Raw genomic sequence first — 12,374 nt, forward strand, 5'->3', positions numbered from 1 at the left:
TTCTCTTCAAATGATGTAAGGCTCTTTTTTTAAAAGCTAAATTGTTTGACCCAAGAACGAAAATATCTTGATCTAAATAGCTGATTAATTTACTCAAGAGCGTTTTGTTTTTGTTGTCAAATGGCCCATATTCCGGTCAAATGATGTAAGGCTCTTTTTTTAAAAGCTAAATTGTTTGACCCAAGAACGAAAATATCTTGTTCTAAGTAACCGAGATAATTTACTCAAAAGCATTAATTGTTCTTGCAAAATAGTTCCTTTCTTGTTGTAAAATGGAACTTATTCGAATCAAATGAAGTAAAGCTCTTCTTTTAAGAGTGTTTAATTCTTCTTATAAAATGTGTCATTCTTGTCGTAAAATGGAACGTATTCCAATCAAATGAAGTAAAGCTCTTCTTTTAAGAGTGTTTAATTCTTCTTATAAAAAGTGTCATTCTTGTCGTAAAATGGAACGTATTCCAATCAAATGAAGTGAAGCTCTTCTTTTAAGAGTGTTTAATTCTTCTTATAAAAAGTGTCATTCTTGTCGTAAAATGGAACGTATTCCAATCAAATGAAGTGAAGCTCTTCTTTTAAGAGTGTTTAATTCTTCTTATAGAAAGTGTCATTCTTGTCGTAAAATGGAACGTATTCCAATCAAATGAAGTAAAGCTCTTCTTTTAAGAGTGTTTAATTATTTTTATAAAAAGTGTCATTCTTGTCGTAAAATGGAACGTATTCCATTCAAATTAGGTAAATCTCTTCTTAATCACGACTATAAGGTGTGCCGTTCTCGAGAATGTTCTTCATTTACTATGGGCTTTGAGCGAGAACGTTTCCTATACAAAATGGAGAACATTCTCGAGAACGGCACAACATGAGCTACAACACTTTTCATACGGACGTTTGTGTATTTGGCGCGTTTACAAAATTTACCATTTTATTTTTGTTTTATTCTTATCATTTTAATGTCTCAAATGAAATACTTATGATGTATTTTTTTATCTATTTAACATCTTTAGTTTTGTTTGCCTACCTTTATAATAATTATGGTCATTTCATCACTATAGACTTTGCGACAATTATGACTTGATTAAATTACCTACCTTAATAAAACAATAATAAAATGGTATATTTTGTAACTAGGATAAATATACAAATTTCCACTTTTAAAGAAGAGGTTTAAATTTTGATGGAGTGCGTGTCCCTTTACAACAAGAACCAGAAATACAAACTTAAAAGAAAAGCTTAATGTAAGTATGTAATTAGAATACGTTCTATTTTACAACTAGAATGAACATGTTACAAGAAGAATTATCTTAACCCACAGAAGTGCTAATCAACTCAAGCTTTAACTTTTTACAAAAAGACTTGTGCCGTTTTAAGTATGAATGAGTTTTGACAGTATTCCAGTCTAATTTATACAAGCCAAATTAGTTTTGAAACACATTTATACCTATTCGGAAATAATGGAATGAAAGTGAAATGTAAGTTTCTCATTTATTTTATGCACCAGTTAAAGAAAGTAATTACAAATTCAGAACCTATGAGTATCACTATACAGTATTAAAATTGAATTTAGAACGGAAAACATTTTGACTTATAAGCATATAGGTACATAAATGTGTGAGCTACCAAGATTGATTAGAGCTACAAAGTACCAAGATTCTCTACAAGTCAAACTTAGAATAAATCACGTCAATTGTAAATAGATGGTGCAAATACTTAAGTAGGTACATAAGACCAAATGTCATAGATACAATTTCTGTAGCTTAGTATATTTTTACATTTCAAGAACTTTATAGTCTAAGATCCGTACTAAGCTCGATCTTCACCGACGTGTTAACCAGGTGAAAATAATATTTTATTAAGTAAAATAAGTTTTTGAACATGTCTTACTATGGTAACCTCAATAAAAATGGTCAAGATTATATAAAAAAAAATTCAAAGATTTTTAAAAAATAATCTTGACCATTCATTTTTATTGAGGAGACATGTTCTGAAACTTATTTTCATCTGGTTAACACGTTGGTGAAGATCGAGCTTAGTACGGATCCTATACTATAATAAAATTAAAACGTCTAAGTTTAAAACGTCAACTATATACGGTGGTACCTACTGTATCATATACCGTATGGATTTGATACACTTTTTTTGAATAATTACGTGGAGGTGCTCACACACTTGGGGATACTTGGCGTGAAAAACGTGGTAAATCTTAAACAACAAGTCGAACGTCTTTGCAGCTGAATGCACGTGGTATTTGATATCATGAATAACGATGTATATCTGGGCGAAGTTTTGTAGCGGTCGCTGTATGAGCACGGAGGGTTGCACGGTATCCTTCCGGGCTGCAGCCTTAGCTTTCTGGGCTGCGATTACGCTGTCGATATCTCCGGCGTCCTGCATTAAAAACATAATTTAAACAAACATAATTTAAAAGTCGGGTAGTTCGAAAAACTCGCGCGGCTGTCAGAAGGTGTTGATGTCATTTCAAGCCAGTCTTCTCCGAGACCACGGGGACAACGCCGTCCTTGAAACGTTGGAGGTCAGTTTAATATGTAGTTATACGCGATTAAGTCCCGATTTTAAAAATAATGATGTGTAATAATCGTGAAAGTTTAAATCAGTGTATAATTTAAAAGTAATGCCATAGTTCCCAGGAATATCCCACTGCTCAGCAGAGGCTCCACTACAAAAATATAAGTTCTTTTTTCTTCATTAAAATATGTACAGCAGAGACTTAGTCATATAGAAAATGGAATTTTAAGGTACACAATAGTTAGTTGTTTTACAAGGGGGCAAAGTTGTTGTTTAACCGCACGTGCCAATATTGAAACCTGAGCAACCGAAAGATTCCAATATTGAACCACTCGCGAGCGTAGTGAGTGGTTCGAAAAGTGGAATCTTGTGCGTTGCGAGGGTTTCAAGGGACGAAGGTTAAACAAACTTTGCCGCCGAGTGAAACACAAAAATGTTCACCACACCAACACGAAGAAAACACTGACTATAAAACATCAAACTAAATCAAAACTATCAATTTATTCAATAACTAGCTTTTACCCGCGGCTTCGCCCGCGTAATAAAAGTATTCTTATTGAAACGTTTACAAAAAATAAGATTTTCATTTGGATCCGTAGGTTTCTTTGTAGGTACATCTGTCCGCGATTATTTCGATTAAGGTAAAGCGGGGCAATTCTCGACTGGAGGGCCATTGTAACTGATCTATTTGCTGTACGGTCCGGTTTTGGCTGACTGTACCTTACACATATTACTATTGCTTTAAAATAAATTCTTGCAATGATTGTAGAATTGTTACAAAGCGACCACAGCGTAGGTAGTAGGTACGAATATGTATGTATTTTACCTATTTAAATATTTATACTGGGGAAACTTCATACAACCCACATAGCCAGTATCTCGACGCTATGGTCGGTAGGGTAGAAAGTACTTCCTTGCATTATCGCTTACAATTTTATCCATTTTGCTTATACTTATTGCAAACGTAAACATATAAAAGGCAAGCAAACAACGATCTTCTTACAGCACATTGAATGTAATAGTTATTACGGATGCAGGATACTCGCCGATGCCTACTTACTAATACCTTCCCACTGAGCCACCTGCATTTTATCCCCGTCCCCGTCCCCTATTTCTATCCCTATCCCTATCCCTAACCCTATCCCGTCCCTGTCCCTGTCCCTGTCCCTGTCCCTGTCCCTGTCCCTGTCCCTGTCCCTTTCCCTGTCCCTGTCCCTGTCCCTGTCCCTGTCCCTGTCCCTGTCCCTGTCCTTGCCCCTGTCAAATTATCATGCTAGGAGGTGAACTATAAAAAATCCTTTCTTAGTGCTCCTCTAAGGAACTTCCGTGTTAATTTGAAATCTCTTGAACCAGAAGTAAAGATAAAAACTAAAGCTATACTTATGGCTATTTTGGATATTTTAACCTCATTGCACAACAACAGGGGAGAATATTTCTTTTCCACCTCATTAAATTTTAAAATCGTTGTATTTATCGTGATCAGCGACCCGATAAACCATAAAAACGATACCCATATTGTGCTTTTGACTTTACCCCCTTTGCACCCCTTTAGGGGTCAAATTTCTTTAGAAATCCTCCTGTGAAGTTTCGAATAAAATAGTCAAACTAATCTTGTTTCCCCATACAAACTTTGAACCCCCATTTCACCCTTTTAAGAGGAGAATTTTGAAAAATCCTTTCTTAGTGCTCCTCTACGCCATATAAGGAACCTTTGTGCCAAATTTGAAATCTCTAGGACCAACAGTTTCGGCTGTGTGTTGATATGTCAATCAGTCAGTCAATATCTTCTTTTATATATTTAAACCCCATTGCACCACAACAGGGGAGAAGGTATTTCACTTCCGCCTCGTTAGATTTTAAAAACGTTGTGTTTATCGTGATCAGCGACCCGATAAACCATAAAAACGATACCCATATTGATTTTTTGACTTTATCACCCCCTTTTCACCCTTTTAGGGGTTAAATTTTCAAAAAACCTGAAACACGTAGTCAGCCATATGTCTTAAGGAATCTTCCTGTGAAGTTTCGAATAAAATAGTCAAACTAATCTTGTTTCCCCATACAAACTTTGAACCCCCATTTGACCCCTTAGGAAGTGAATTTTGGAAAATTCTTTCTTAGTGCTCCTCTACACTATATAAGGAACCTACTTGACAAATTTGACGTCTCTAGGACCAGCGGTTTCGGCTGTGCGTTGATATGTCGGTCAGTCAGTCAATATCCTCTTTTATATATTTTTTTGATATTTAAACCCCATTGCACCACTACAGGGGAGAAGGTATTTCACTTCCGCCTCGTTAGATTTTAAAAACGTTGTATTTATCGTGATCAGCGACCCGATAAACCATAAAAACGATACCCATATTGATTTTTTGACTTTATCACCCCCTTTTCACCCTTTTAGGGGTTAAATTTTCAAAAAACCTGAAACACGTATTCAGTCATATGTCTTAAGGAATCTTCCTGTGAAGTTTCGAATAAATTAGTCAAACTAATCTTGTTTCCCCATACAAACTTTGAACCCCCATTTGACCTCCTTAGGAGGTGAATTTTGGAAAATCCTTTCTTAGTGCTCCTCTACACTATATAGGGAACCTACGTGCCAAATTTGAAATCTCTAGGACCAGCGGTTTCGGCTGTGCGTTGATATGTCAGTCAGTCAGTCAGTCAGTCAGTCAGTCAGTCAGTCAGTCAGCTTCTTCTTTTATATATTTAGATTATGATTCAAAATAGTCATATATATTTCGGTAATTTCCACCAGGAAGCTAAAATTAAAGATATCAAGTGAAATTTTGTTTGAAATTATTTGGCACTCTAGTGGATAAAATGCAATTTTGCTATCTGTTTTTGAATAGCAAAGTAAGCCTTTACCAGTTGGTGTGGTGAAAAGTTTTTAATTTTTCCCTTAATTATTGTAATTAAATAAAGAAGTAACAAATACCAAAACATGGTAAGTAAAATATGACTTCATTATGGTGGCTCTATGGCAACTTTGCATGCCTTACAGTTTACACACGTAGAGTGTGTTTAGTAAAACGTCCCACTTTGTCGGTTACCATTAAGGCGAGGTTTACTTGTATCTTTATATGAATAAACTGACAAAGCGGCTTTATAGCAATCGACAAAGTGGGACGTTGTCCCATGCACACTCACTAGTAATGATTTTCATAAAAAATGAGTGGGAAATATTAAATGGAATACTACTTTATTATGTTCTGGGAACATATTTACCAAAATGAAATATATTGAACTCGCTTGACTCGAAGAGTAAAATAGTAAAACATTAACTGAACAGTTACACAACTTTTATAGTTAATAATATAAATGTATATTAATAATAAAATAAATAGAATAAAACCCTTAAATTTGGATTGGATGCATCTAATACTTACATCTATCTGAACTAATAAGCCCTGGATTGATTCAGTGGTTGAGAATTTGACTTTCCTAGATTTCCGGCCTTTGGGTGGTATTAAAAAATATAGCAGGTAAATCTGCACCGGAATTATTTTGTCTGAAATTAAAAAAAAATTATATGAGACATTAGACTCACACATATTTTCATAAAATGATCAATTATGAATGCATTGTAATTAATTACGTTTTAACGGCCTCTGTATCTTTCTTCGTGGGTAGTGACTCTGCCTATGAAGTACAAGGTCCTGGGTTGAACTTGAATCCCATTTGAATTTGAACATTTTCAAGTTGTCATCCAACAAACTGAATGCTAATGGCTGAATGTGATCTGCTTGTGTGCTCTTTTTCTTTTCGTTCGTTTTTTTGCGTCGTTGTCATTGCTGTGAAAAATAAATTGGTGATTGCGATGGCAAGTATACCTACTAAAATAAATATAAGACGCTTTGATTAAGAGAAGTGTTCTAAAGGAAATACGGCGTTTATTTTTAATGTATTTAGTGTAGGTAGTAACTGGCCACAGTGGCCACCTTACACCAAAATCATTTTTGGTGTAATGAATTCTGTGACCTATGAAATAAGCTTTGTTCATAGGTCACAGAATTCATTTTAGTATAACATGGCCAGTAATAAAAATCTTATGCTAAAATCAATTCTATTTATATATGTATGAAATTTATCTGTAATATTCATATTCATATATTCATATTCATTTATTCATAAAATTAACAATTTTACATGTCAAAGTTAAAGTTAAATTATCATAATTAGGGTACAATACAATATTACATTTTAAAAATAGAAAATACTCTCAAATAAATTCAATAATTAATTTAAAAAAGAAATAGATGTTGAACAATAATTACAAAAAATAATAATAATAGTATGTGATCGTATTGAACATTAAATTGCATTATTATTATAATATTCTGAGATGTCATAAAAAGCATTAATATAAATTGTATACATATATAAATAGAATTGAGGTGGCTAGTTATTTTGAGGAATGTCTTACCAGAGTATCTACTTTGCTGTCTTTTCAAATGGCCCAGGTTTCAAGAAAATCATGTACAGTTTCAATTGTTTGTGTCTTAATTCAAAGGTGTTATTCCACCTTTCACAAACTTGGTCCCATAGCTCATTATATTTCAGCCAAATAGCGTCGTCATTTGAAGCAGTCCCTGAAATAAAACAAAAAAAAAATTATCGAAACTTCGCTATACTTTGTGAAATCAAAAGGAAAAAAGACAACAGACAGACAGAGTTACTATTGCATTTATATTATTAGTAGGTACGAATATAAGTATGGATTTTACCTTGATTATTTTCCACAGACTCTACATCTGTATCCGAATCCCTATTAGAGCAAGTGGGTTTAAGCCCCTGCACTTTTCTCCTGATATGTACAGGAGATTTCGAACCTTGTCCACTAATTTGCCTTTAGCGGGCACATATTTTCTTGAAGCAGATTTGCATGTTGGCACAGCTTTCATATAGTAGGTATATATACTTTCAGTTGGGAAAAGTGAAACTATTTTTGCAGCTAGCAAATTGAATTCTTCTGGTTTGATGTTGCTGAGGAAAAAAATATTTTGAATAATCTTCATTCATATTTAAGTATTAATACTAATTTTATTATAGAAACCAGACAGAAAACCATCACAACTACCCTTGACGTAAATGCATAATTTTGCTCCCTTGTGAAAGAATATCTAACTCGCACTAGTCGTCAATCCATCTGGATTGACATGCAAGTACAGTCACCTGTAACCTGTAATAATATCTTACGCAATAAAGGCTGCAAAAATATCTGCCACTAATACCTTATGAGACATTGTAAGAGTGTGTAAGATATTTTTGAGGCCTTCTTTGTGTAAGACATTATTGCAGGTGACTGTACCAAGCCTGAAACTACTGCTGTCTGATCTCCTATAATCCATTAGCTAAGTACTTACTTGTTAACAATAAATGTGTAGTGATATTTCACCAAAACATCAACAATGATGCTTCTTTTTTGCGAGTTCAATTGTTTGTATTTTTGATAATAATTTAGAACACTATTTACTTGTGGAGTACATTGGCGGATACTCTTCAATTCAAATTATGGCAGTGAAAGCCTACTTGGTACACTTAAGTAGGAATCCAAATCCAAAGTAATGTCTGTCAGAATAACTGACTGATCTTGATCAACTTGCATCACTTCTATACAGTTTGTTTTCGCTTTAATAACCATTAAATCTTCATTGAAGAAGTATGCAGTTTCAGTATCAGTAACTGAGTCTAAGTAATCTTGTAGTTTACTTTTTAGTTTAATTCGGTGCACAATGTGTTTGCAAAGCTCTTTCAAGTATCATTTAAAACCAAATATTTGAACTGTTCCTTGCTTATATCATTTTCTGTAAAAAAAAATAACTTAAATAATTGGATATCAATGATGAATATCTTATATTGAAGCATATTTGATAGCTATCGCGGAACTCTCCTATGTATATTGAAATGGGAAATGAACGAAATATGTGGATCAAAAACGAATAAATATCTGTAATAACTAAAAATAGCACAAAACTACAATATCATTAAGTCTTGCGGTTGGAGACAGGCTGAATCAAAGTCTTCCACTGCGACATGGTGACAAAATATATTTGAAATTTAAAAACTTCAGAAGACAAATGAACATCTTGATCGACCCCGGAGATGTATGGCAGTTGCAAAATAAATGATTAACAAGCTTTCGTTATTTTGATTTAAAATTTCACGATTTTCACACATTATTTGAACAAAATGGGACTTCGAGTATTAATATAACTTGTTTTATTTACATCCACGTGTCAAAATGCCCATTGTCTCGTTTTGATAAGATAATACTTAAGTTCTTAATAGTTTAGTAACATACAAATATATCTAGCAAATGAGTAAAAATGTAAATGATGTACTTAGGTAATTTTGTTTAACCTAACATTTAATATGTATCTTGGTAAAACAAAAATGCTTACTTTACGCTTTAAAGAGAAACTATTTTATCTGCCATACCTTTTGATCTGCCAGCGATATTCTAGAAAATACACAACTTACTTTTAAAGTTCTCGACGACTACTGACGGCAAATCCCAGGATACCAATTTGTTTTCTGTGTCTTCTTCCATTATTTTAGTAGGTATACTTGCGATTGCAATCACCAAGTTAATTTTACCACCATAACACTTTCACAGCAATGACAACGACGCAAAAAAACGAGCGAAAAGAGCACAGAACAGTACACGAGCAGATCACATTCGGCCGTTAGCTTGGTTTGTTGGATGACAACTTGAAAATGTTGCCAGTATCAGTTTTTTTTTTACCCAATAAATACATCAGTAATCACAAGTCCAACCTAGATAATGTAACTATAGATGGTTAAGCAAAGCATGAGAGTAAAAAATGGCGGCAAATTTGAATAATGTGCTCATACATTGTCGTCCCATAGAAAATTTGAATTTTGTTCTCACGATTTGCTTGACCGTCTATATACAGTCTGGCAAAAAAGAGTAGAAAATAATAGGGGCACCACTGTCTATGTAAAACGTCTTGCATATGGCAACTATTGAATCACTTTGACGTCTCTTTTGTATGAAAACAGTAAGTGTAGCCATGATAAAAAAAATAGTTCAATTTCTACTCTTTTTTGCCAAGCTGTCACATGGGAAAGAGGCCCGAAGTTTAGTCTCTTTCCGTCTTAATGCTATTGCACGGCGCGATACGTCGCACAGTGGATCGAAACGGGAAACATTCGGTGTTTTTTGGATAAACTATTTTTAAAAATGCTACCCGACGGCAAATTATGTAAGAAATAAAAGTTGTCATGTAGTATTTTTCAAAATAATGCGTATTTGAGGCAAAATTTAATAAAATCTGTTTTTGTTTTATATGCAACCATAAAATAGGTACCTTATTTCAAGAAAATCTTGGGCGATCCCGCCTTCTAACCTAAAGGGCTTTATTTTCCTACTTGTCAAAAGTATAAAATCATGCACCAGTTACTTCTGGAGGGGGCCTATTTTTAAGGAAGGCAAAGATCATTGAAAAAAATATTTTTCTTCTTAAGTAATAAAGTGCAGGTACGACAAATGATCGACATTTCTATAAAAAAAACGACATTTTTAACCTGTAAGCAAATTCCAAAAACGTTTAATTTAGAAATAGTACGTTTTATGAGTAAACATACGTAACTTCATGATAGATAATCAGTATGTAATCTATGTGATTGCACTTGTATGGTTTGTAACGTGTCTTTCTTGGTAGGTACATACCTACACTTGAAAATGCCACGCGTTAAGGCTTAACTTTTTTATATCTAAATGTCAATTGTTCGTTGTATGGTTATTTTTAAAACTGTATGTTTTAAATTATGCGAAAAATACAATAAATTATAGACGATCAAGCAAATCGTGAGAGTAAAAAAACAAGCGAAATTAAAATTTTCCATGGGACGTAAAACCCGCGCCCTTGCAGTTTTCAAATTTGCCGCCATTTTTTATTCTCACTTTTTGCTTGACTGTCTATACTAAGAAATAAACATTTTTTTTATTTACATCTCGTTTGCCTCCTATTAAACAATAATAAAAAAAACTTCTAAAAGTAACTGGTGCATGATTTTAATCAAACTTAAAAATAATGCGTATTTCATTATTTTGATAAACACTAGAAAGGAATTTTCGAAATGTATAAGTACCTATGCAAAACTAAGTAGCAACACGTTAAGTAGCTCTATGCCTTTGTTGTTTTATGAAACGGTTTATTTTTTTATGCCTTTTACAATTATTTCAAAAACATATCAAAAGCGTGGTAGATTGTGAGAAGATTGTTCGCTAAACCATTCTCCAAGATTATCGGGTAAAAAATGAATACAGCAACACTGCTCATAGCAAAAAATGCAACTTCTTGAGACAAGATTTGTAAATTTTGTTGCAAGAACTAGCAAGAAATAATATCTTGGAGCAATAATGCTTTTGCTTTCGAAGGTCTTGATTTAAGATTCAAATATTTCGACTGTCTTGAGACAAAAACGATTTTTTCCGTAACATAGGTAAGTATATATAGGTATACAATACAATTACATGCAAACAGACGAAGTATTTAATCCTCGCTATGGTTTGTACAACGCATATAAGCCAATATTTAGGTATATAGATTGCGGTGCCGGTACAATCTTCAGTACCAGACTAAAATGTCCGGTACCTGCGTCGTACCGGGAATTCCCGCTACTTCGATACTTTTCAGTACCTACTAATTGTTTTTCCAGCAAACATTACTAAAACCCGTGACAAATGCTTTGCTTGCTTCTTATCATACAAATTTATAGTCTATAGTAATACTGAGTGTGGGTGTTGTTGTCTATAGTAGTATTTGTAGTCCTTAGTCATATTATATATTATTACATTCTTCATTGTTAATTTAACTGAATCTTGAGTGAAACTAGTAATATCTTCTACCGAGAAATATATTAGGTACTTGCTTTTAGGATTTCTGATTCTTGATTGTTAATTTAGCCGAATCTTGATTGAACTAGTAATATCTTCCACCGAGAAATTTATTATTTCCTTTTAAAATGTCTAAATTCTTGATTGTTAATTTAACTGAATCTTGAATAAAACTAGTAATATCTTTTACCGAGAAGTATATTATTTGTTTTGAGATAATCTTAATTCTTGATTGTTAATTTAAGTGAATCTTGAATAAAACTAGTAATATCTTCTACCGAGAAATATATTACTTGCTTTTAGAATGTCTAAATTCTTGTTTGTTAATTTAATTGAATCTTGAATGAAATTAGTAATATCTTTTAATACCGAGAAATATATTACTTTCTTTTAGATTGTCTTAATTCTTGGTTATTAATTTAACTGAATCTTGAATGAAACTAGTAATATCTTCTACCGAGAAATATATTACTTGCTTTTAGATTGTCTTAATTCTTGACTGTTAATTTAACCGAATCTTGAATGAAACTAGTAATATCTTTTACCGAGAAATATATTACTTGCTTTAAGATTTTTTAAATTCTTGATTGTAAATTTAACTGGATCTTGAATGAAACTAGTAATATCTTTTACCAAGAAATATATTACTTTCTTTTAGATTGTTTTAATTCTTGATTGTTCATTTAACAGAATCTTGAATGAAACTAGTAATATCTTTTACCGAGAAATATATTACTTGCTTTAAGATTTTTTAAATTCTTGATTGTAAATTTAACTAGATCTTGAATGAAACTAGTAATATCTTTTACCAAGAAATATATTACTTGCTTTAAGATTTTGTAAATTCTTGATTGTAAATATAACTAGATCTTGAATGAAACTAGTAAAATCTTTTACCAAGAAATACATTACTTGATTTTAGAATGTCTACATACTTGGCTGAATATTTCAATAATTCTTGGGTGAACTAAATAATATCTCCTAT

At 32.8% G+C, this 12,374-nt stretch overlaps 1 protein-coding gene and 1 long non-coding RNA gene across 2 annotated transcripts in view; both read right to left on the reverse strand.

The window, feature by feature from the left end:
* The window catches only part of LOC125228126 (immunoglobulin A1 protease autotransporter-like), a 41,745-nt gene that overhangs the window by 3,172 nt on the left and 26,199 nt on the right, over nucleotides 1-12,374 (reverse strand). The gene's annotated exons all lie outside the window — the stretch shown is intronic.
* Nucleotides 1,468-9,650, reverse strand: LOC125228127. Its single transcript, XR_007177250.1, has 7 exons — nucleotides 9,007-9,650; nucleotides 7,890-8,330; nucleotides 7,251-7,509; nucleotides 6,950-7,115; nucleotides 6,122-6,317; nucleotides 5,913-6,034; nucleotides 1,468-2,382 (listed from the first exon to the last, which is right to left on the reverse strand). It is a non-coding gene; the product is annotated as an uncharacterized LOC125228127 (long non-coding RNA).

The sequence above is a fragment of the Leguminivora glycinivorella genome, chromosome 7, assembly GCF_023078275.1.
Source record: "Leguminivora glycinivorella isolate SPB_JAAS2020 chromosome 7, LegGlyc_1.1, whole genome shotgun sequence".
In the NCBI taxonomy this organism is placed as follows: Eukaryota; Metazoa; Arthropoda; class Insecta; order Lepidoptera; family Tortricidae; genus Leguminivora; species Leguminivora glycinivorella.